Raw genomic sequence first — 22560 nt, forward strand, 5'->3', positions numbered from 1 at the left:
TGTTCGTGAAGCAGCAAACAGACGCAGCGGTGTTCTTGTTCGCCAGGCAGTGAAGAGACGCAGCGGCTTGTATGTTGGCGAGGGAGCGAAGAGACGCTTTGGTTTGCTTGTTCACAAGGCAGCGAAGAGACGCAGCGGTTTGCTTGTTTGCCAGGCTGCGAACACATAGAGCGGTGTGCTTGTTGGCGAGGCAGTGAAGAGACGCAGCGGTTTGCTTCATGGCGAGGGAGCAAAGAGACAAGGCGTGAGTTAGTTTGCGAGGCATCCAAGAGATGCAGCGGTGTGCTTGTTTGCGAGGCGTCGAAGAAAAGCAGCGCGTAGTTAGTTGGCCGTGTGGCGAAGAGACGCGACGGTGTGCTTGTTCGCGATGCAGTGAAGAGGCGCAGCGGTGTGCTTGTTCGCCAGGCAGCGAAGAGACGCAGCGGTTTGCTTCATGGCGAGGGAGCAAAGAGACAAGGCGTGAGTTATTTTGAGAGGCATCCAAGAGATGCAGCGGTGTGCTTGTTTGCGAGGCGTCGAAGAAAAGCAGCGCGTAGTTAGTTGGCCGTGTGGCGAAGAGACGCGACGATGTACTTTTTTCGCCAGGCAGTGAAGAGGCGCAGCGGTGTGCTTGTTCGCCAGGCAGCGAACAGATACAGCGGTTTGCTTGTTCGTTAGGCAGCGAAGAGGTCCACCGGTTTGCTTGTTGGCGAGGCAGCAAAGAGATTCAGCAGCCTGCTTGTTTGTGAGACAGCGAACATCCTCCCTGGTTGCTCATTCTGTGAGGCAGCGAAGAGATGCAGCACTTTGCTTGTGCACCAGGTGGCGTAGTGGCATCGCGGATGGCTTTTCGCCTGGAAGAGAACCGAGGAGGCACTTTGCTAGCTGGCGAGGCAGTGAACAGACGCAGCAGTCTGCTTGTCTGTGAGACAGGGAACCTGCACAGAGGTTAGTTCTTCTGCGAGGCAGCGAAGAGACGCACCGCTTAGTTAGTTGGCGAGGCAGCGAACACATGCAGCAGCTTGCTTGCTCGCAACAGAGCAAAGTGACGCAGCGCTTTGCTTCTTTGCAAGGTAGCGAAGAGACGCAGCGGTCTGCGTGTTCGCCGGGCAGCGAAGAGTGGCCGTGCTTTGCTTTTTTGCCAGGCGGCAAACACATAGAGCGGTGTGCTTGTTGGCGAGGCAGTGAAGAGACGCAGGCGTTGGTTAGTTTGCAAGGCAGCGAAGAGATGCACTGGTTTGCTCGTTTGCGAGGCGGCCAAGAGCTATGGCGCTTTGCTTCTTCGGCAGGCAGGGAACAGCTGCCGTGGTTTGCTTTCTGCGAGGCAGCGAAGAGACGCAGCGGTCTGCTTTTTTGCGAGGAAGTGAACAGACGCAGCGTCTAGTTTGCGAGGCACTGAAGAGCTATCGCGGTTTGCTTCATGGCGAGGCAGCAAAGGGACAAGGCGGTTGCTTAGTCTGCGAGGCATCCAAGAGATGCAGCGGTGTGCTTGTTTGCGAGGCGTCGAAGAAAAGCAGCGCGTAGTCAGTTGGCCGTGTGGCGAAGAGACGCGAAGGTGTGCTTGTTCGCCAGGCAGTGAAGAGGTGCAGCGAGGTGCTTGTTCGCCAGGCAGTGAAGAGACGCAGCGGTTTGTATGTTGGCGAGGGAGCGAAGAGACGCTTTGGTTTGCTTGTTCACAAGGCAGCGAAGAGACGCAGCGGTTTGCTTGTTTGCCAGGCTGCGAACACATAGAGCGGTGTGCTTGTTGGCGAGGCAGTGAAGAGACGCAGCGGTTTGCTTCATGGCGAGGGAGCAAAGAGACAAGGCGTGAGTTAGTTTGCGAGGCATCCAAGAGATGCAGCAGTGTGCTTGTTTGCGAGGCGTCGAAGAAAAGCAGCGCGTAGTTAGTTGGCCGTGTGGCGAACAGACGCGACGGTGTGCTTGTTCGCGATGCAGTGAAGAGGCGCAGCGGTGTGCTTGTTCGCCAGGCAGCGAACAGATACAGCGGTTTGCTTGTTCGTGAGGCAGCGAAGAGGTCCACCGGTTTGCTTGTTGGCGAGGCAGCAAAGAGATTCAGCAGCCTGCTTGTTTGTGAGACAGCGAACATCCTCCCTGGTTGCTCATTCTGTGAGGCAGCGAAGAGATGCAGCACTTTGCTTGTGCACCAGGTGGCGTAGTGGCATCGCGGATGGCTTTTCGCCTGGAAGAGAACCGAGGAGGCACTTTGCTAGCTGGCGAGGCAGTGAACAGACGCAGCAGTCTGCTTGTCTGTGAGACAGGGAACCTGCACAGAGGTTAGTTCTTCTGCGAGGCAGCGAAGAGACGCACCGCTTAGTTAGTTGGCGAGGCAGCGAACACATGCAGCAGCTTGCTTGCTCGCAACACAGCGAAGTGACGCAGCGCTTTGCTTCTTTGCGAGGGAGCGAACAGACGAAGCGGTCTTCTTGTTTGCGAGGTAGCGAAGAGACGCAGCGGTCTGCGTGTTCGCCGGGCAGCGAAGAGTGGCCGTGCTTTGCTTTTTTGCCAGGCGGCAAACACATAGAGCGGTGTGCTTGTTGGCGAGGCAGTGAAGAGACGCAGGCGTTGGTTAGTTTGCAAGGCAGCGAAGAGATGCACTGGTTTGCTCGTTTGCGAGGCGGCCAAGAGCTATGGCGCTTTGCTTCTTCGGCAGGCAGGGAACAGCTGCCGTGGTTTGCTTTCTGCGAGGCAGCGAAGAGACGCAGCGGTCTGCTTTTTTGCGAGGAAGTGAACAGACGCAGCGTCTAGTTTGCGAGGCACTGAAGAGCTATCGCGGTTTGCTTCATGGCGAGGCAGCAAAGGGACAAGGCGGTTGCTTAGTCTGCGAGGCATCCAAGAGATGCAGCGCTGTGCTTGTTTGCGAGGCGTCGAAGAAAAGCAGCGCGTAGTTAGTTGGCCGTGTGGCGAAGAGACGCGAAGGTGTGCTTGTTCGCCAGGCAGTGAAGAGACGCAGCGGCTTGTATGTTGGCGAGGGAGCGAAGAGACGCTTTGGTTTGCTTGTTCACAAGGCAGCAAAGAGACGCAGCGGTTTGCTTGTTTGCCAGGCGGCGAACACATAGAGCGGTGTGCTTGTTGGCGAGGCAGTGAAGAGACGCAGCGGTTTGCTTCATGGCGAGGGAGCAAAGAGACAAGGCGTGAGTTAGTTTGCGAGGCATCCAAGAGATGCAGCGGTGTGCTTGTTTGCGAGGCGTCGAAGAAAAGCAGCGCGTAGTTAGTTGGCCGTGTGGCGAAGAGACGCGACGGTGTGCTTGTTCGCGATGCAGTGAAGAGGCGCAGCGGTGTGCTTGTTCGCCAGGCAGCGAAGAGACGCAGCGGTTTGCTTCATGGCGAGGGAGCAAAGAGACAAGGCGTGAGTTATTTTGAGAGGCATCCAAGAGATGCAGCGGTGTGCTTGTTTGCGAGGCGTCGAAGAAAAGCAGCGCGTAGTTAGTTGGCCGTGTGGCGAAGAGACGCGACGATGTACTTTTTTCGCCAGGCAGTGAAGAGGCGCAGCGGTGTGCTTGTTCGCCAGGCAGCGAACAGATACAGCGGTTTGCTTGTTCGTGAGGCAGCGAAGAGGTGCAGCGGTTTGCTTGTTGGCGAGGCAGCAAAGAGATTCAGCAGCCTGCTTGTTTGTGAGACAGCGAACATCCTCCCTGGTTGCTCATTCTGTGAGGCAGCGAAGAGATGCAGCACTTTGCTTGTGCACCAGGTGGCGTAGTGGCATCGCGGATGGCTTTTCGCCTGGAAGAGAACCGAGGAGGCACTTTGCTAGCTGGCGAGGCAGTGAACAGATGCAGCAGTCTGCTTGTCTGTGAGACAGGGAACCTGCACAGAGGTTAGTTCTTCTGCGAGGCAGCGAAGAGACGCACCGCTTAGTTAGTTGGCGAGGCAGCGAACACATGCAGCAGCTTGCTTGCTCGCAACACAGCGAAGTGACGCAGCGCTTTGCTTCTTTGCGAGGGAGCGAACAGACGAAGCGGTCTTCTTGTTTGCGAGGTAGCGAAGAGACGCAGCGGTCTGCGTGTTCGCCGGGCAGCGAAGAGTGGCCGTGCTTTGCTTTTTTGCCAGGCGGCAAACACATAGAGCGGTGTGCTTGTTGGCGAGGCAGTGAAGAGACGCAGGCGTTGGTTAGTTTGCAAGGCAGCGAAGAGATGCACTGGTTTGCTCGTTTGCGAGGCGGCCAAGAGCTATGGCGCTTTGCTTCTTCGGCAGGCAGGGAACAGCTGCCGTGGTTTGCTTTCTGCGAGGCAGCGAAGAGACGCAGCGGTCTGCTTTTTTGCGAGGAAGTGAACAGACGCAGCGTCTAGTTTGCGAGGCACTGAAGAGCTATCGCGGTTTGCTTCATGGCGAGGCAGCAAAGGGACAAGGCGGTTGCTTAGTCTGCGAGGCATCCAAGAGATGCAGCGCTGTGCTTGTTTGCGAGGCGTCGAAGAAAAGCAGCGCGTAGTTAGTTGGCCGTGTGGCGAAGAGACGCGAAGGTGTGCTTGTTCGCCAGGCAGTGAAGAGGCGCAGCGGTGTGCTTGTTCGCCAGGCAGCGAAGAGACGCAGCGGTTTGCTTCATGGCGAGGGAGCAAAGAGACAAGGCGTGAGTTAGTTTGAGAGGCATCCAAGAGATGCAGCGGTGTGCTTGTTTGCGAGGCGTCGAAGAAAAGCAGCGCGTAGTTAGTTGGCCGTGTGGCGAAGAGACGTGACGATGTACTTTTTTCGCCAGGCAGTGAAGAGGCGCAGCGGTGTGCTTGTTCGCCAGGCAGCGAACAGATACAGCGGTTTGCTTGTTCGTGAGGCAGCGAAGAGGTGCAGCGGTTTGCTTGTTGGCGAGGCAGCAAAGAGATTCAGCAGCCTGCTTGTTTGTGAGACAGCGAACATCCTCCCTGGTTGCTCATTCTGTGAGGCAGCGAAGAGATGCAGCACTTTGCTTGTGCACCAGGTGGCGTAGTGGCATCGCGGATGGCTTTTCGCCTGGAAGAGAACCGAGGAGGCACTTTGCTAGCTGGCGAGGCAGTGAACAGACGCAGCAGTCTGCTTGTCTGTGAGACAGGGAACCTGCACAGAGGTTAGTTCTTCTGCGAGGCAGCGAAGAGACGCACCGCTTAGTTAGTTGGCGAGGCAGCGAACACATGCAGCAGCTTGCTTGCTCGCAACAGAGCGAAGTGACGCAGCGCTTTGCTTCTTTGCGAGGGAGCGAACAGACGAAGCGGTCTTCTTGTTTGCGAGGTAGCGAAGAGACGCAGCGGTCTGCGTGTTCGCCGGGCAGCGAAGAGTGGCCGTGCTTTGCTTTTTTGCCAGGCGGCAAACACATAGAGCGGTGTGCTTGTTGGCGAGGCAGTGAAGAGACGCAGGCGTTGGTTAGTTTGCAAGGCAGCGAAGAGATGCACTGGTTTGCTCGTTTGCGAGGCGGCCAAGAGCTATGGCGCTTTGCTTCTTCGGCAGGCAGGGAACAGCTGCCGTGGTTTGCTTTCTGCGAGGCAGCGAAGAGACGCAGCGGTCTGCTTTTTTGCGAGGAAGTGAACAGACGCAGCGTCTAGTTTGCGAGGCACTGAAGAGCTATCGCGGTTTGCTTCATGGCGAGGCAGCAAAGGGACAAGGCGGTTGCTTAGTCTGCGAGGCATCCAAGAGATGCAGCGCTGTGCTTGTTTGCGAGGCGTCGAAGAAAAGCAGCGCGTAGTTAGTTGGCCGTGTGGCGAAGAGACGCGAAGGTGTGCTTGTTCGCCAGGCAGTGAAGAGGCGCAGCGGTGTGCTTGTTCGCCAGGCAGCGAAGAGACGCAGCGGTTTGTATGTTGGCGAGGCGGCGAACAGATGCAGCGGCTTGCTTGTTCGTGAGGCAGCAAACAGACGCAGCGGTGTTCTTGTTCGCCAGGCAGTGAAGAGACGCAGCGGCTTGTATGTTGGCGAGGGAGCGAAGAGACGCTTTGGTTTGCTTGTTCACAAGGCAGCGAAGAGACGCAGCGGTTTGCTTGTTTGCCAGGCAGCGAACACATAGAGCGGTGTGCTTGTTGGCGAGGCAGTGAAGAGACGCAGCGGTTTGCTTCATGGCGAGGGAGCAAAGAGACAAGGCGTGAGTTAGTTTGCGAGGCATCCAAGAGATGCAGCGGTGTGCTTGTTTGCGAGGCGTCGAAGAAAAGCAGCGCGTAGTTAGTTGGCCGTGTGGCGAAGAGACGCGACGGTGTGCTTGTTCGCGATGCAGTGAAGAGGCGCAGCGGTGTGCTTGTTCGCCAGGCAGCGAAGAGACGCAGCGGTTTGCTTCATGGCGAGGGAGCAAAGAGACAAGGCGTGAGTTATTTTGAGAGGCATCCAAGAGATGCAGCGGTGTGCTTGTTTGCGAGGCGTCGAAGAAAAGCAGCGCGTAGTTAGTTGGCCGTGTGGCGAAGAGACGCGACGATGTACTTTTTTCGCCAGGCAGTGAAGAGGCGCAGCGGTGTGCTTGTTCGCCAGGCAGCGAAGAGACGCAGCGGTTTGTATGTTGGCGAGGCGGCGAACAGATACAGCGGTTTGCTTGTTCGTGAGGCAGCAAACAGACGCAGCGGTGTGCTTGTTCGCCAGGCAGTGAAGAGACGCAGCGGCTTGTATGTTGGCGAGGGAGCGAAGAGACGCTTTGGTTTGCTTGTTCACAAGGCAGCGAAGAGACGCAGCGGTTTGCTTGTTTGCCAGGCTGCGAACACATAGAGCGGTGTGCTTGTTGGCGAGGCAGTGAAGAGACGCAGCGGCTTGCTTCATGGCGAGGCAGCAAAGAGACAAGGCGTGAGTTAGTTTGCGAGGCATCCAAGAGATGCAGCGCTGTGCTTGTTTGCGAGGCGTCGAAGAAAAGCAGCGCGTAGTTAGTTGGCCGTGTGGCGAAGAGACGCGACGATGTACTTTTTTCGCCAGGCAGTGAAGAGGCGCAGCGGTGTGCTTGTTCGCCAGGCAGCGAACAGATACAGCGGTTTGCTTGTTCGTGAGGCAGCGAAGAGGTCCACCGGTTTGCTTGTTGGCGAGGCAGCAAAGAGATTCAGCAGCCTGCTTGTTTGTGAGACAGCGAACATCCTCCCTGGTTGCTCATTCTGTGAGGCAGCGAAGAGATGCAGCACTTTGCTTGTGCACCAGGTGGCGTAGTGGCATCGCGGATGGCTTTTCGCCTGGAAGAGAACCGAGGAGGCACTTTGCTAGCTGGCGAGGCAGTGAACAGACGCAGCAGTCTGCTTGTCTGTGAGACAGGGAACCTGCACAGAGGTTAGTTCTTCTGCGAGGCAGCGAAGAGACGCACCGCTTAGTTAGTTGGCGAGGCAGCGAACACATGCAGCAGCTTGCTTGCTCGCAACACAGCGAAGTGACGCAGCGCTTTGCTTCTTTGCGAGGGAGCGAACAGACGAAGCGGTCTTCTTGTTTGCGAGGTAGCGAAGAGACGCAGCGGTCTGCGTGTTCGCCGGGCAGCGAAGAGTGGCCGTGCTTTGCTTTTTTGCCAGGCGGCAAACACATAGAGCGGTGTGCTTGTTGGCGAGGCAGTGAAGAGACGCAGGCGTTGGTTAGTTTGCAAGGCAGCGAAGAGATGCACTGGTTTGCTCGTTTGCGAGGCGGCCAACAGCTATGGCGCTTTGCTTCTTCGGCAGGCAGGGAACAGCTGCCGTGGTTTGCTTTCTGCGAGGCAGCGAAGAGACGCAGCGGTCTGCTTTTTTGCGAGGAAGTGAACAGACGCAGCGTCTAGTTTGCGAGGCACTGAAGAGCTATCGCGATTTGCTTAATGGCGAGGCAGCAAAGGGACAAGGCGGTTGCTTAGTCTGCGAGGCATCCAAGAGATGCAGCGCTGTGCTTGTTTGCGAGGCGTCGAAGAAAAGCAGCGCGTAGTTAGTTGGCCGTGTGGCGAAGAGACGCGACGGTGTGCTTGTTCGCCAGGCAGTGAAGAGGCGCAGCGGTGTGCTTGTTCGCCAGGCAGCGAAGAGACGCAGCGGTTTGTATGTTGGCGAGGTGGCGAACAGATGCAGCGGCTTGCTTGTTCGTGAAGCAGCAAACAGACGCAGCGGTGTTCTTGTTCGCCAGGCAGTGAAGAGACGCAGCGGCTTGTATGTTGGCGAGGGAGCGAAGAGACGCTTTGGTTTGCTTGTTCACAAGGCAGCGAAGAGACGCAGCGGTTTGCTTGTTTGCCAGGCTGCGAACACATAGAGCGGTGTGCTTGTTGGCGAGGCAGTGAAGAGACGCAGCGGTTTGCTTCATGGCGAGGGAGCAAAGAGACAAGGCGTGAGTTAGTTTGCGAGGCATCCAAGAGATGCAGCGGTGTGCTTGTTTGCGAGGCGTCGAAGAAAAGCAGCGCGTAGTTAGTTGGCCGTGTGGCGAAGAGACGCGACGGTGTGCTTGTTCGCGATGCAGTGAAGAGGCGCAGCGGTGTGCTTGTTCGCCAGGCAGCGAAGAGACGCAGCGGTTTGCTTCATGGCGAGGGAGCAAAGAGACAAGGCGTGAGTTATTTTGAGAGGCATCCAAGAGATGCAGCGGTGTGCTTGTTTGCGAGGCGTCGAAGAAAAGCAGCGCGTAGTTAGTTGGCCGTGTGGCGAAGAGACGCGACGATGTACTTTTTTCGCCAGGCAGTGAAGAGGCGCAGCGGTGTGCTTGTTCGCCAGGCAGCGAACAGATACAGCGGTTTGCTTGTTCGTGAGGCAGCGAAGAGGTCCACCGGTTTGCTTGTTGGCGAGGCAGCAAAGAGATTCAGCAGCCTGCTTGTTTGTGAGACAGCGAACATCCTCCCTGGTTGCTCATTCTGTGAGGCAGCGAAGAGATGCAGCACTTTGCTTGTGCACCAGGTGGCGTAGTGGCATCGCGGATGGCTTTTCGCCTGGAAGAGAACCGAGGAGGCACTTTGCTAGCTGGCGAGGCAGTGAACAGACGCAGCAGTCTGCTTGTCTGTGAGACAGGGAACCTGCACAGAGGTTAGTTCTTCTGCGAGGCAGCGAAGAGACGCACCGCTTAGTTAGTTGGCGAGGCAGCGAACACATGCAGCAGCTTGCTTGCTCGCAACAGAGCGAAGTGACGCAGCGCTTTGCTTCTTTGCGAGGGAGCGAACAGATGAAGCGGTCTTCTTGTTTGCGAGGTAGCGAAGAGACGCAGCGGTCTGCGTGTTCGCCGGGCAGCGAAGAGTGGCCGTGCTTTGCTTTTTTGCCAGGCGGCAAACACATAGAGCGGTGTGCTTGTTGGCGAGGCAGTGAAGAGACGCAGGCGTTGGTTAGTTTGCAAGGCAGCGAAGAGATGCACTGGTTTGCTCGTTTGCGAGGCGGCCAAGAGCTATGGCGCTTTGCTTCTTCGGCAGGCAGGGAACAGCTGCCGTGGTTTGCTTTCTGCGAGGCAGCGAAGAGACGCAGCGGTCTGCTTTTTTGCGAGGAAGTGAACAGACGCAGCGTCTAGTTTGCGAGGCACTGAAGAGCTATCGCGGTTTGCTTCATGGCGAGGCAGCAAAGGGACAAGGCGGTTGCTTAGTCTGCGAGGCATCCAAGAGATGCAGCGCTGTGCTTGTTTGCGAGGCGTCGAAGAAAAGCAGCGCGTAGTTAGTTGGCCGTGTGGCGAAGAGACGCGAAGGTGTGCTTGTTCGCCAGGCAGTGAAGAGGCGCAGCGGTGTGCTTGTTCGCCAGGCAGCGAAGAGACGCAGCGGTTTGTATGTTGGCGAGGCGGCGAACAGATGCAGCGGCTTGCTTGTTCGTGAGGCAGCAAACAGACGCAGCGGTGTTCTTGTTCGCCAGGCAGTGAAGAGACGCAGCGGCTTGTATGTTGGCGAGGGAGCGAAGAGACGCTTTGGTTTGCTTGTTCACAAGGCAGCGAAGAGACGCAGCGGTTTGCTTGTTTGCCAGGCAGCGAACACATAGAGCGGTGTGCTTGTTGGCGAGGCAGTGAAGAGACGCAGCGGTTTGCTTCATGGCGAGGGAGCAAAGAGACAAGGCGTGAGTTAGTTTGCGAGGCATCCAAGAGATGCAGCGGTGTGCTTGTTTGCGAGGCGTCGAAGAAAAGCAGCGCGTAGTTAGTTGGCCGTGTGGCGAAGAGACGCGACGGTGTGCTTGTTCGCGATGCAGTGAAGAGGCGCAGCGGTGTGCTTGTTCGCCAGGCAGCGAAGAGACGCAGCGGTTTGCTTCATGGCGAGGGAGCAAAGAGACAAGGCGTGAGTTATTTTGAGAGGCATCCAAGAGATGCAGCGGTGTGCTTGTTTGCGAGGCGTCGAAGAAAAGCAGCGCGTAGTTAGTTGGCCGTGTGGCGAAGAGACGCGACGATGTACTTTTTTCGCGATGCAGTGAAGAGGCGCAGCGGTGTGCTTGTTCGCCAGGCAGCGAAGAGACGCAGCGGTTTGTATGTTGGCGAGGCGGCGAACAGATACAGCGGTTTGCTTGTTCGTGAGGCAGCAAACAGACGCAGCGGTGTGCTTGTTCGCCAGGCAGTGAAGAGACGCAGCGGCTTGTATGTTGGCGAGGGAGCGAAGAGACGCTTTGGTTTGCTTGTTCACAAGGCAGCGAAGAGACGCAGCGGTTTGCTTGTTTGCCAGGCTGCGAACACATAGAGCGGTGTGCTTGTTGGCGAGGCAGTGAAGAGACGCAGCGGCTTGCTTCATGGCGAGGCAGCAAAGAGACAAGGCGTGAGTTAGTTTGCGAGGCATCCAAGAGATGCAGCAGTGTGCTTGTTTGCGAGGCGTCGAAGAAAAGCAGCGCGTAGTTAGTTGGCCGTGTGGCGAAGAGACGCGACGATGTACTTTTTTCGCCAGGCAGTGAAGAGGCGCAGCGGTGTGCTTGTTCGCCAGGCAGCGAACAGATACAGCGGTTTGCTTGTTCGTGAGGCAGCGAAGAGGTCCACCGGTTTGCTTGTTGGCGAGGCAGCAAAGAGATTCAGCAGCCTGCTTGTTTGTGAGACAGCGAACATCCTCCCTGGTTGCTCATTCTGTGAGGCAGCGAAGAGATGCAGCACTTTGCTTGTGCACCAGGTGGCGTAGTGGCATCGCGGATGGCTTTTCGCCTGGAAGAGAACCGAGGAGGCACTTTGCTAGCTGGCGAGGCAGTGAACAGACGCAGCAGTCTGCTTGTCTGTGAGACAGGGAACCTGCACAGAGGTTAGTTCTTCTGTGAGGCAGCGAAGAGACGCACCGCTTAGTTAGTTGGCGAGGCAGCGAACACATGCAGCAGCTTGCTTGCTCGCAACACAGCGAAGTGACGCAGCGCTTTGCTTCTTTGCGAGGGAGCGAACAGACGAAGCGGTCTTCTTGTTTGCGAGGTAGCGAAGAGACGCAGCGGTCTGCGTGTTCGCCGGGCAGCGAAGAGTGGCCGTGCTTTGCTTTTTTGCCAGGCGGCAAACACATAGAGCGGTGTGCTTGTTGGCGAGGCAGTGAAGAGACGCAGGCGTTGGTTAGTTTGCAAGGCAGCGAAGAGATGCACTGGTTTGCTCGTTTGCGAGGCGGCCAAGAGCTATGGCGCTTTGCTTCTTCGGCAGGCAGGGAACAGCTGCCGTGGTTTGCTTTCTGCGAGGCAGCGAAGAGACGCAGCGGTCTGCTTTTTTGCGAGGAAGTGAACAGACGCAGCGTCTAGTTTGCGAGGCACTGAAGAGCTATCGCGATTTGCTTCATGGCGAGGCAGCAAAGGGACAAGGCGGTTGCTTAGTCTGCGAGGCATCCAAGAGATGCAGCGCTGTGCTTGTTTGCGAGGCGTCGAAGAAAAGCAGCGCGTAGTTAGTTGGCCGTGTGGCGAAGAGACGCGACGGTGTGCTTGTTCGCCAGGCAGTGAAGAGGCGCAGCGGTGTGCTTGTTCGCCAGGCAGCGAAGAGACGCAGCGGTTTGTATGTTGGCGAGGTGGCGAACAGATGCAGCGGCTTGCTTGTTCGTGAAGCAGCAAACAGACGCAGCGGTGTTCTTGTTCGCCAGGCAGTGAAGAGACGCAGCGGCTTGTATGTTGGCGAGGGAGCGAAGAGACGCTTTGGTTTGCTTGTTCACAAGGCAGCGAAGAGACGCAGCGGTTTGCTTGTTTGCCAGGCTGCGAACACATAGAGCGGTGTGCTTGTTGGCGAGGCAGTGAAGAGACGCAGCGGTTTGCTTCATGGCGAGGGAGCAAAGAGACAAGGCGTGAGTTAGTTTGCGAGGCATCCAAGAGATGCAGCGGTGTGCTTGTTTGCGAGGCGTCGAAGAAAAGCAGCGCGTAGTTAGTTGGCCGTGTGGCGAAGAGACGCGACGGTGTGCTTGTTCGCGATGCAGTGAAGAGGCGCAGCGGTGTGCTTGTTCGCCAGGCAGCGAAGAGACGCAGCGGTTTGCTTCATGGCGAGGGAGCAAAGAGACAAGGCGTGAGTTATTTTGAGAGGCATCCAAGAGATGCAGCGGTGTGCTTGTTTGCGAGGCGTCGAAGAAAAGCAGCGCGTAGTTAGTTGGCCGTGTGGCGAAGAGACGCGACGATGTACTTTTTTCGCCAGGCAGTGAAGAGGCGCAGCGGTGTGCTTGTTCGCCAGGCAGCGAACAGATACAGCGGTTTGCTTGTTCGTTAGGCAGCGAAGAGGTCCACCGGTTTGCTTGTTGGCGAGGCAGCAAAGAGATTCAGCAGCCTGCTTGTTTGTGAGACAGCGAACATCCTCCCTGGTTGCTCATTCTGTGAGGCAGCGAAGAGATGCAGCACTTTGCTTGTGCACCAGGTGGCGTAGTGGCATCGCGGATGGCTTTTCGCCTGGAAGAGAACCGAGGAGGCACTTTGCTAGCTGGCGAGGCAGTGAACAGACGCAGCAGTCTGCTTGTCTGTGAGACAGGGAACCTGCACAGAGGTTAGTTCTTCTGCGAGGCAGCGAAGAGACGCACCGCTTAGTTAGTTGGCGAGGCAGCGAACACATGCAGCAGCTTGCTTGCTCGCAACAGAGCAAAGTGACGCAGCCCTTTGCTTCTTTGCAAGGTAGCGAAGAGACGCAGCGGTCTGCGTGTTCGCCGGGCAGCGAAGAGTGGCCGTGCTTTGCTTTTTTGCCAGGCGGCAAACACATAGAGCGGTGTGCTTGTTGGCGAGGCAGTGAAGAGACGCAGGCGTTGGTTAGTTTGCAAGGCAGCGAAGAGATGCACTGGTTTGCTCGTTTGCGAGGCGGCCAAGAGCTATGGCGCTTTGCTTCTTCGGCAGGCAGGGAACAGCTGCCGTGGTTTGCTTTCTGCGAGGCAGCGAAGAGACGCAGCGGTCTGCTTTTTTGCGAGGAAGTGAACAGACGCAGCGTCTAGTTTGCGAGGCACTGAAGAGCTATCGCGGTTTGCTTCATGGCGAGGCAGCAAAGGGACAAGGCGGTTGCTTAGTCTGCGAGGCATCCAAGAGATGCAGCGGTGTGCTTGTTTGCGAGGCGTCGAAGAAAAGCAGCGCGTAGTCAGTTGGCCGTGTGGCGAAGAGACGCGAAGGTGTGCTTGTTCGCCAGGCAGTGAAGAGGTGCAGCGAGGTGCTTGTTCGCCAGGCAGTGAAGAGACGCAGCGGTTTGTATGTTGGCGAGGGAGCGAAGAGACGCTTTGGTTTGCTTGTTCACAAGGCAGCGAAGAGACGCAGCGGTTTGCTTGTTTGCCAGGCTGCGAACACATAGAGCGGTGTGCTTGTTGGCGAGGCAGTGAAGAGACGCAGCGGTTTGCTTCATGGCGAGGGAGCAAAGAGACAAGGCGTGAGTTAGTTTGCGAGGCATCCAAGAGATGCAGCAGTGTGCTTGTTTGCGAGGCGTCGAAGAAAAGCAGCGCGTAGTTAGTTGGCCGTGTGGCGAAGAGACGCGACGGTGTGCTTGTTCGCGATGCAGTGAAGAGGCGCAGCGGTGTGCTTGTTCGCCAGGCAGCGAACAGATACAGCGGTTTGCTTGTTCGTGAGGCAGCGAAGAGGTCCACCGGTTTGCTTGTTGGCGAGGCAGCAAAGAGATTCAGCAGCCTGCTTGTTTGTGAGACAGCGAACATCCTCCCTGGTTGCTCATTCTGTGAGGCAGCGAAGAGATGCAGCACTTTGCTTGTGCACCAGGTGGCGTAGTGGCATCGCGGATGGCTTTTCGCCTGGAAGAGAACCGAGGAGGCACTTTGCTAGCTGGCGAGGCAGTGAACAGACGCAGCAGTCTGCTTGTCTGTGAGACAGGGAACCTGCACAGAGGTTAGTTCTTCTGCGAGGCAGCGAAGAGACGCACCGCTTAGTTAGTTGGCGAGGCAGCGAACACATGCAGCAGCTTGCTTGCTCGCAACAGAGCGAAGTGACGCAGCGCTTTGCTTCTTTGCGAGGGAGCGAACAGACGAAGCGGTCTTCTTGTTTGCGAGGTAGCGAAGAGACGCAGCGGTCTGCGTGTTCGCCGGGCAGCGAAGAGTGGCCGTGCTTTGCTTTTTTGCCAGGCGGCAAACACATAGAGCGGTGTGCTTGTTGGCGAGGCAGTGAAGAGACGCAGGCGTTGGTTAGTTTGCAAGGCAGCGAAGAGATGCACTGGTTTGCTCGTTTGCGAGGCGGCCAACAGCTATGGCGCTTTGCTTCTTCGGCAGGCAGGGAACAGCTGCCGTGGTTTGCTTTCTGCGAGGCAGCGAAGAGACGCAGCGGTCTGCTTTTTTGCGAGGAAGTGAACAGACGCAGCGTCTAGTTTGCGAGGCACTGAAGAGCTATCGCGGTTTGCTTCATGGCGAGGCAGCAAAGGGACAAGGCGGTTGCTTAGTCTGCGAGGCATCCAAGAGATGCAGCGGTGTGCTTGTTTGCGAGGCGTCGAAGAAAAGCAGCGCGTAGTTAGTTGGCCGTGTGGCGAAGAGACGCGAAGGTGTGCTTGTTCGCCAGGCAGTGAAGAGGCGCAGCGGTGTGCTTGTTCGCCAGGCAGCGAAGAGACGCAGCGGTTTGTATGTTGGCGAGGCGGCGAACAGATGCAGCGGCTTGCTTGTTCGTGAGGCAGCAAACAGACGCAGCGGTGTTCTTGTTCGCCAGGCAGTGAAGAGACGCAGCGGCTTGTATGTTGGCGAGGGAGCGAAGAGACGCTTTGGTTTGCTTGTTCACAAGGCAGCGAAGAGACGCAGCGGTTTGCTTGTTTGCCAGGCGGCGAACACATAGAGCGGTGTGCTTGTTGGCGAGGCAGTGAAGAGACGCAGCGGTTTGCTTCATGGCGAGGGAGCAAAGAGACAAGGCGTGAGTTAGTTTGCGAGGCATCCAAGAGATGCAGCGGTGTGCTTGTTTGCGAGGCGTCGAAGAAAAGCAGCGCGTAGTTAGTTGGCCGTGTGGCGAAGAGACGCGACGGTGTGCTTGTTCGCGATGCAGTGAAGAGGCGCAGCGGTGTGCTTGTTCGCCAGGCAGCGAAGAGACGCAGCGGTTTGCTTCATGGCGAGGGAGCAAAGAGACAAGGCGTGAGTTATTTTGAGAGGCATCCAAGAGATGCAGCGGTGTGCTTGTTTGCGAGGCGTCGAAGAAAAGCAGCGCGTAGTTAGTTGGCCGTGTGGCGAAGAGACGCGACGATGTACTTTTTTCGCGATGCAGTGAAGAGGCGCAGCGGTGTGCTTGTTCGCCAGGCAGCGAACAGATACAGCGGTTTGCTTGTTCGTGAGGCAGCGAAGAGGTCCACCGGTTTGCTTGTTGGCGAGGCAGCAAAGAGATTCAGCAGCCTGCTTGTTTGTGAGACAGCGAACATCCTCCCTGGTTGCTCATTCTGTGAGGCAGCGAAGAGATGCAGCACTTTGCTTGTGCACCAGGTGGCGTAGTGGCATCGCGGATGGCTTTTCGCCTGGAAGAGAACCGAGGAGGCACTTTGCTAGCTGGCGAGGCAGTGAACAGACGCAGCAGTCTGCTTGTCTGTGAGACAGGGAACCTGCACAGAGGTTAGTTCTTCTGCGAGGCAGCGAAGAGACGCACCGCTTAGTTAGTTGGCGAGGCAGCGAACACATGCAGCAGCTTGCTTGCTCGCAACAGAGCAAAGTGACGCAGCGCTTTGCTTCTTTGCAAGGTAGCGAAGAGACGCAGCGGTCTGCGTGTTCGCCGGGCAGCGAAGAGTGGCCGTGCTTTGCTTTTTTGCCAGGCTGCAAACACATAGAGCGGTGTGCTTGTTGGCGAGGCAGTGAAGAGACGCAGGCGTTGGTTAGTTTGCAAGGCAGCGAAGAGATGCACTGGTTTGCTCGTTTGCGAGGCGGCCAAGAGCTATGGCGCTTTGCTTCTTCGGCAGGCAGGGAACAGCTGCCGTGGTTTGCTTTCTGCGAGGCAGCGAAGAGACGCAGCGGTCTGCTTTTTTGCGAGGAAGTGAACAGACGCAGCGTCTAGTTTGCGAGGCACTGAAGAGCTATCGCGGTTTGCTTCATGGCGAGGCAGCAAAGGGACAAGGCGGTTGCTTAGTCTGCGAGGCATCCAAGAGATGCAGCGGTGTGCTTGTTTGCGAGGCGTCGAAGAAAAGCAGCGCGTAGTCAGTTGGCCGTGTGGCGAAGAGACGCGAAGGTGTGCTTGTTCGCCAGGCAGTGAAGAGGTGCAGCGAGGTGCTTGTTCGCCAGGCAGTGAAGAGACGCAGCGGTTTGTATGTTGGCGAGGGAGCGAAGAGACGCTTTGGTTTGCTTGTTCACAAGGCAGCGAAGAGACGCAGCGGTTTGCTTGTTTGCCAGGCTGCGAACACATAGAGCGGTGTGCTTGTTGGCGAGGCAGTGAAGAGACGCAGCGGTTTGCTTCATGGCGAGGGAGCAAAGAGACAAGGCGTGAGTTAGTTTGCGAGGCATCCAAGAGATGCAGCAGTGTGCTTGTTTGCGAGGCGTCGAAGAAAAGCAGCGCGTAGTTAGTTGGCCGTGTGGCGAAGAGACGCGACGGTGTGCTTGTTCGCGATGCAGTGAAGAGGCGCAGCGGTGTGCTTGTTCGCCAGGCAGCGAACAGATACAGCGGTTTGCTTGTTCGTGAGGCAGCGAAGAGGTCCACCGGTTTGCTTGTTGGCGAGGCAGCAAAGAGATTCAGCAGCCTGCTTGTTTGTGAGACAGCGAACATCCTCCCTGGTTGCTCATTCTGTGAGGCAGCGAAGAGATGCAGCACTTTGCTTGTGCACCAGGTGGCGTAGTGGCATCGCGGATGGCTTTTCGCCTGGAAGAGAACCGAGGAGGCACTTTGCTAGCTGGCGAGGCAGTGAACAGACGCAGCAGTCTGCTTGTCTGTGAGACAGGGAACCTGCACAGAGGTTAGTTCTTCTGCGAGGCAGCGAAGAGACGCACCGCTTAGTTAGTTGGCGAGGCAGCGAACACATGCAGCAGCTTGCTTGCTCGCAACAGAGCAAAGTGATGCAGCGCTTTGCTTCTTTGCGAGGGAGCGAACAGACGAAGCGGTCTTCTTGTTTGCGAGGTAGCGAAGAGACGCAGCGGTCTGCGTGTTCGCCGGGCAGCGAAGAGTGGCCGTGCTTTGCTTTTTTGCCAGGCGGCAAACACATAGAGCGGTGTGCTTGTTGGCGAGGCAGTGAAGAGACGCAGGCGTTGGTTAGTTTGCAAGGCAGCGAAGAGATGCACTGGTTTGCTCGTTTGCGAGGCGGCCAACAGCTATGGCGCTTTGCTTCTTCGGCAGGCAGGGAACAGCTGCCGTGGTTTGCTTTCTGCGAGGCAGCGAAGAGACGCAGCGGTCTGCTTTTTTGCGAGGAAGTGAACAGACGCAGCGTCTAGTTTGCGAGGCACTGAAGAGCTATCGCGGTTTGCTTCATGGCGAGGCAGCAAAGGGACAAGGCGGCTGCTTAGTCTGCGAGGCATCCAAGAGATGCAGCGCTGTGCTTGTTTGCGAGGCGTCGAAGAAAAGCAGCGCGTAGTTAGTTGGCCGTGTGGCGAAGAGACGCGACGGTGTGCTTGTTCGCGATGCAGTGAAGAGGCGCAGCGGTGTGCTTGTTCGCCAGGCAGCGAAGAGACGCAGCGGTTTGCTTCATGGCGAGGGAGCAAAGAGACAAGGCGTGAGTTATTTTGAGAGGCATCCAAGAGATGCAGCGGTGTGCTTGTTTGCGAGGCGTCGAAGAAAAGCAGCGCGTAGTTAGTTGGCCGTGTGGCGAAGAGACGCGACGATGTACTTTTTTCGCCAGGCAGTGAAGAGGCGCAGCGGTGTGCTTGTTCGCCAGGCAGCGAACAGATACAGCGGTTTGCTTGTTCGTGAGGCAGCGAAGAGGTCCACCGGTTTGCTTGTTGGCGAGGCAGCAAAGAGATTCAGCAGCCTGCTTGTTTGTGAGACAGCGAACATCCTCCCTGGTTGCTCATTCTGTGAGGCAGCGAAGAGATGCAGCACTTTGCTTGTGCACCAGGTGGCGTAGTGGCATCGCGGATGGCTTTTCGCCTGGAAGAGAACCGAGGAGGCACTTTGCTAGCTGGCGAGGCAGTGAACAGACGCAGCAGTCTGCTTGTCTGTGAGACAGGGAACCTGCACAGAGGTTAGTTCTTCTGCGAGGCAGCGAAGAGACGCACCGCTTAGTTAGTTGGCGAGGCAGCGAACACATGCAGCAGCTTGCTTGCTCGCAACAGAGCGAAGTGACGCAGCGCTTTGCTTCTTTGCGAGGGAGCGAACAGACGAAGCGGTCTTCTTGTTTGCGAGGTAGCGAAGAGACGCAGCGGTCTGCGTGTTCGCCGGGCAGCGAAGAGTGGCCGTGCTTTGCTTTTTTGCCAGGCGGCAAACACATAGAGCGGTGTGCTTGTTGGCGAGGCAGTGAAGAGACGCAGGCGTTGGTTAGTTTGCAAGGCAGCGAAGAGATGCACTGGTTTGCTCGTTTGCGAGGCGGCCAACAGCTATGGCGCTTTGCTTCTTCGGCAGGCAGGGAACAGCTGCCGTGGTTTGCTTTCTGCGAGGCAGCGAAGAGACGCAGCGGTCTGCTTTTTTGCGAGGAAGTGAACAGACGCAGCGTCTAGTTTGCGAGGCACTGAAGAGCTATCGCGGTTTGCTTCATGGCGAGGCAGCAAAGGGACAAGGCGGTTGCTTAGTCTGCGAGGCATCCAAGAGATGCAGCGCTGTGCTTGTTTGCGAGGCGTCGAAGAAAAGCAGCGCGTAGTTAGTTGGCCGTGTGGCGAAGAGACGCGACGGTGTGCTTGTTCGCGATGCAGTGAAGAGGCGCAGCGGTGTGCTTGTTCGCCAGGCAGCGAAGAGACGCAGCGGTTTGCTTCATGGCGAGGGAGCAAAGAGACAAGGCGTGAGTTATTTTGAGAGGCATCCAAGAGATGCAGCGGTGTGCTTGTTTGCGAGGCGTCGAAGAAAAGCAGCGCGTAGTTAGTTGGCCGTGTGGCGAAGAGACGCGACGATGTACTTTTTTCGCCAGGCAGTGAAGAGGCGCAGCGGTGTGCTTGTTCGCCAGGCAGCGAACAGATACAGCGGTTTGCTTGTTCGTGAGGCAGCGAAGAGGTCCACCGGTTTGCTTGTTGGCGAGGCAGCAAAGAGATTCAGCAGCCTGCTTGTTTGTGAGACAGCGAACATCCTCCCTGGTTGCTCATTCTGTGAGGCAGCGAAGAGATGCAGCACTTTGCTTGTGCACCAGGTGGCGTAGTGGCATCGCGGATGGCTTTTCGCCTGGAAGAGAACCGAGGAGGCACTTTGCTAGCTGGCGAGGCAGTGAACAGACGCAGCAGTCTGCTTGTCTGTGAGACAGGGAACCTGCACAGAGGTTAGTTCTTCTGCGAGGCAGCGAAGAGACGCACCGCTTAGTTAGTTGGCGAGGCAGCGAACACATGCAGCAGCTTGCTTGCTCGCAACAGAGCAAAGTGACGCAGCCCTTTGCTTCTTTGCAAGGTAGCGAAGAGACGCAGCGGTCTGCGTGTTCGCCGGGCAGCGAAGAGTGGCCGTGCTTTGCTTTTTTGCCAGGCGGCAAACACATAGAGCGGTGTGCTTGTTGGCGAGGCAGTGAAGAGACGCAGGCGTTGGTTAGTTTGCAAGGCAGCGAAGAGATGCACTGGTTTGCTCGTTTGCGAGGCGGCCAACAGCTATGGCGCTTTGCTTCTTCGGCAGGCAGGGAACAGCTGCCGTGGTTTGCTTTCTGCGAGGCAGCGAAGAGACGCAGCGGTCTGCTTTTTTGCGAGGAAGTGAACAGACGCAGCGTCTAGTTTGCGAGGCACTGAAGAGCTATCGCGGTTTGCTTCATGGCGAGGCAGCAAAGGGACAAGGCGGTTGCTTAGTCTGCGAGGCATCCAAGAGATGCAGCGCTGTGCTTGTTTGCGAGGCGTCGAAGAAAAGCAGCGCGTAGTTAGTTGGCCGTGTGGCGAAGAGACGCGACGGTGTGCTTGTTCGCGATGCAGTGAAGAGGCGCAGCGGTGTGCTTGTTCGCCAGGCAGCGAAGAGACGCAGCGGTTTGCTTCATGGCGAGGGAGCAAAGAGACAAGGCGTGAGTTATTTTGAGAGGCATCCAAGAGATGCAGCGCTGTGCTTGTTTGCGAGGCGTCGAAGAAAAGCAGCACGTAGTTAGTTGGCCGTGTGGCGAAGAGACGCGACGGTGTACTTTTTTCGCCAGGCAGTGAAGAGGCGCAGCGGTGTGCTTGTTCGCCAGGCAGCGAAGAGACGCAGCGGTTTGTATGTTGGCGAGGCGGCGAACAGATACAGCGGTTTGCTTGTTCGTGAGGCAGCAAACAGACGCAGCGGTGTGCTTGTTCGCCAGGCAGCGAAGAGACGCAGCGGTTTGTATGTTGGCGAGGCGGCGAACAGATGCAGCGGCTTGCTTGTTCGTGAGGCAGCAAACAGACGCAGCGGTGTTCTTGTTCGCCAGGCAGTGAAGAGACGCAGCGGCTTGTATGTTGGCGAGGGAGCGAAGAGACGCTTTGGTTTGCTTGTTCACAAGGCAGCGAAGAGACGCAGCGGTTTGCTTGTTTGCCAGGCAGCGAACACATAGAGCGGTGTGCTTGTTGGCGAGGCAGTGAAGAGACGCAGCGGTTTGCTTCATGGCGAGGGAGCAAAGAGACAAGGCGTGAGTTAGTTTGCGAGGCATCCAAGAGATGCAGCGGTGTGCTTGTTTGCGAGGCGTCGAAGAAAAGCAGCGCGTAGTTAGTTGGCCGTGTGGCGAAGAGACGCGACGGTGTGCTTGTTCGCGATGCAGTGAAGAGGCGCAGCGGTGTGCTTGTTCGCCAGGCAGCGAAGAGACGCAGCGGTTTGCTTCATGGCGAGGGAGCAAAGAGACAAGGCGTGAGTTATTTTGAGAGGCATCCAAGAGATGCAGCGGTGTGCTTGTTTGCGAGGCGTCGAAGAAAAGCAGCGCGTAGTTAGTTGGCCGTGTGGCGAAGAGACGCGACGATGTACTTTTTTCGCCAGGCAGTGAAGAGGCGCAGCGGTGTGCTTGTTCGCCAGGCAGCGAACAGATACAGCGGTTTGCTTGTTCGTGAGGCAGCGAAGAGGTGCAGCGGTTTGCTTGTTGGCGAGGCAGCAAAGAGATTCAGCAGCCTGCTTGTTTGTGAGACAGCGAACATCCTCCCTGGTTGCTCATTCTGTGAGGCAGCGAAGAGATGCAGCACTTTGCTTGTGCACCAGGTGGCGTAGTGGCATCGCGGATGGCTTTTCGCCTGGAAGAGAACCGAGGAGGCACTTTGCTAGCTGGCGAGGCAGTGAACAGACGCAGCAGTCTGCTTGTCTGTGAGACAGGGAACCTGCACAGAGGTTAGTTCTTCTGCGAGGCAGCGAAGAGACGCACCGCTTAGTTAGTTGGCGAGGCAGCGAACACATGCAGCAGCTTGCTTGCTCGCAACAGAGCAAAGTGACGCAGCGCTTTGCTTCTTTGCAAGGTAGCGAAGAGACGCAGCGGTCTGCGTGTTCGCCGGGCAGCGAAGAGTGGCCGTGCTTTGCTTTTTTGCCAGGCGGCAAACACATAGAGCGGTGTGCTTGTTGGCGAGGCAGTGAAGAGACGCAGGCGTTGGTTAGTTTGCAAGGCAGCGAAGAGATGCACTGGTTTGCTCGTTTGCGAGGCGGCCAACAGCTATGGCGCTTTGCTTCTTCGGCAGGCAGGGAACAGCTGCCGTGGTTTGCTTTCTGCGAGGCAGCGAAGAGACGCAGCGGTCTGCTTTTTTGCGAGGAAGTGAACAGACGCAGCGTCTAGTTTGCGAGGCACTGAAGAGCTATCGCGGTTTGCTTCATGGCGAGGCAGCAAAGGGACAAGGCGGTTGCTTAGTCTGCGAGGCATCCAAGAGATGCAGCGCTGTGCTTGTTTGCGAGGCGTCGAAGAAAAGCAGCGCGTAGTTAGTTGGCCGTGTGGCGAAGAGACGCGACGGTGTGCTTGTTCGCGATGCAGTGAAGAGGCGCAGCGGTGTGCTTGTTCGCCAGGCAGCGAAGAGACGCAGCGGTTTGCTTCATGGCGAGGGAGCAAAGAGACAAGGCGTGAGTTATTTTGAGAGGCATCCAAGAGATGCAGCGGTGTGCTTGTTTGCGAGGCGTCGAAGAAAAGCAGCGCGTAGTTAGTTGGCCGTGTGGCGAAGAGACGCGACGATGTACTTTTTTCGCCAGGCAGTGAAGAGGCGCAGCGGTGTGCTTGTTCGCCAGGCAGCGAACAGATACAGCGGTTTGCTTGTTCGTGAGGCAGCGAAGAGGTCCACCGGTTTGCTTGTTGGCGAGGCAGCAAAGAGATTCAGCAGCCTGCTTGTTTGTGAGACAGCGAACATCCTCCCTGGTTGCTCATTCTGTGAGGCAGCGAAGAGATGCAGCACTTTGCTTGTGCACCAGGTGGCGTAGTGGCATCGCGGATGGCTTTTCGCCTGGAAGAGAACCGAGGAGGCACTTTGCTAGCTGGCGAGGC

This window comes from Apteryx mantelli, unplaced genomic scaffold (assembly GCF_036417845.1).
Source record: "Apteryx mantelli isolate bAptMan1 unplaced genomic scaffold, bAptMan1.hap1 HAP1_SCAFFOLD_50, whole genome shotgun sequence".
Classification (NCBI taxonomy): Eukaryota; Metazoa; Chordata; class Aves; order Apterygiformes; family Apterygidae; genus Apteryx; species Apteryx mantelli.